We start from the raw sequence: 2,510 nt of genomic DNA on the forward strand, positions 1-2,510 counted from the left end.
CGCCCAGCACGCGGTGGCCTGGAAAAGCGCTCGACGACGGCTCTAGTCCTTCCCTTTAAAATAATTTATCTTGTAACATTAACTTTTATACTTTTCAGAAAGTACATTGCGAATCTTTGTGGAGATGGGAGATAAATTCTTACCACCTTGAGGACAGTGAGAGCTATTATAACAGGGAAGCAAAGAGAAATAAATCGTGTTTAGGGGTTTGAGTTTTGGGGTTTATTTTTGAAATTCAAAAAATAAGTTCTTGAAGTCCTCATCAGAAGCAATAGTTTTGAAAGTCAAAGCCACTAATTTTCAAGAGTTTAATTTGTTAAGATGAAAAAAAAAAACACTTGAACTTCAAAAGGGAAGGTTCTAGGGGGAGTAGTGTGCAACTGATGCAATAAAAATATGTGAAATAGAAGAGGACCTGAAATCACCCAACCTCTGGGGGCATCAGATGAGTTTATCTGGACTAAGAAAGGATCGCAAGATGGACTAACAGAAGGTGCTGTCCCTGTGGCAGGACCAGTAGACCCTTCGAGCCTGACCAGTCTCGGGGGCCCAGGCGGAGAGGGAGAGGGTCACTCTTCAGAGGGAGCCGAGCCCAGCTGGCCTCCCACGCCAGCAAGCTGCATGGGGCCGAGACAAGCCATGCAAAGGGCGGCCACCAAGGCCCATGTGACTATTTAAATGTAAGTTAATTAACATCAGACGGAACGCAGAGTTCATCTTCTCAGTCTCACTCACCGCATTTCCAGTCCTCAGGAGCCACACACAGCCTGGGACTCCTGATTCGGACAGAATAGAAACTTGTCCACGATTGCACACAGTTCTACTGGCCAACAGAGTCCCTCCTCAGGCTCCACGTTCAGGAGCGCTGGCCACAGGAGAGACTGAGGCAGGGTAGACGCGTACCGCATGCCTAAACATTGATTCAAGGTCAGTTACAGCTGTTAAATACAATTATGTCACCTCCCCCTACTTTGACAAATACACTCATAATTACCTGGAATTGCAAATTTAGAATTCTCAGACACCGAGTCCCACAGTGACAGAAGTGTGACGGCACATGGAGAGTCCCTGGTCTACATCCCAGGCCCTTCTCATCTCGCTCACAGCCGCTCTGACACTGTGATGAGCCTTCCACGCACACACAGACACCCCAGTCTATGCATCCAGGTTCCATCACAGCTCTGCACGCAGGAGCCTAGGAGGGTAGGCACAATTGTAGCACAACCACCCTAAGGAAGGAGAAGGCAGAGAAGAGTCCCGTCTGGGTCTCTGGGAATGGGATCAGACTCTTTTAGGTCCCAAGATCCCAAATATATAGGACATAATCTACAGAGAGAGGGGAAGGTGCAGGCTCTTGGTGGCCATGTACCCTCAAGCGTACAGACTCCTTAGTTCGTGAAGGATCATAGCCAGGAAAAGCCAGAACAGGGCCTTCTAAAGAGTGGGACCCAAGGCAAGTTCCCATTTGCTCTGCATGTAATACTTGTTCTGGGCATGCTGGATGAATCCGCTGAAGAGTCCAATACTACCGATCTTAAATGCACACTCAACACTGTCTGATAATCCTCTCTCTTTCCTTGACTTCATTCAGAAGGAAATTCCATTCGTTCCCCAAAAAAAATCTCTCTGCTACCTGCATCTCTACCTACTTGACCTTCTTTTTGTTACAGTGAACAAACTCTTCTGCCAGAAGCAAGGCCAGCTGTTCTGAATCCCTTTCCAGATTCCCTTCTCAAAAACCCCGGTCCTAAAACCATGATCTCTTTGTGCCAGGTCATTCTCAAACATGCTCTGCTATTCCCTTCCTTTAAAAGGAAAACACACACACACACACAACCCTCCCCTAAATACATGTTCCACTTGCAGCAAACTCCTCATGAGACTTCTCTACAGTTGCTAACACCTCTTTCTTGCATTGCATTCTCTGCTCCATTTACTCTTATCAAGGTCAAGGATATTCTCCCTGTTACCAAACTCAGTGGTCATTTCTGGGTCATCACTTGTTTGAGTTCTCAGAAGGTTTTGGCATAGTTGACTATTCTCTTATTGTTAAGACGCCTTCTTTTCTGAGGGTCTGGGTCATAACATTCTTCTGATTTTCTTTGCCTACTGGATGCTCCTTCTTAGTTTCTTCTGTAAGATCCTCCTCTTCTGCTCAGCTTTTAAATGTTGGAGTTCCCAAGCAAGGGCTTGGTTGCCAGGCTATCTGCTCCAGCCTGTCTACAGTCTCTCCCTGGATTACATTTTTTATTCAGATGGCTGCAAATGCCACACATATGCTTTCAACTCAGTGGAGTCCAGACTTGTATATCCAAGTGCTTTCTTGACAACATCATCAGAATGTTTGATTTGTATCTCGGAGCAAAACTCTCTCTCTCCACCCCAAACATGTTCTTCCTCCAGTCTTCCCACCTCAGTAAATTGTCCCACCATTCACCTAACTGCTCTTTCCAAAACCTAGGAGTTATATTTTATTCCTTTCTTTCCCTCATGTCCTGTATCCAATCCAA

The sequence above is a fragment of the Dama dama genome, chromosome 12, assembly GCF_033118175.1.
Source record: "Dama dama isolate Ldn47 chromosome 12, ASM3311817v1, whole genome shotgun sequence".
NCBI classification, from domain to species: domain Eukaryota; kingdom Metazoa; phylum Chordata; class Mammalia; order Artiodactyla; family Cervidae; genus Dama; species Dama dama.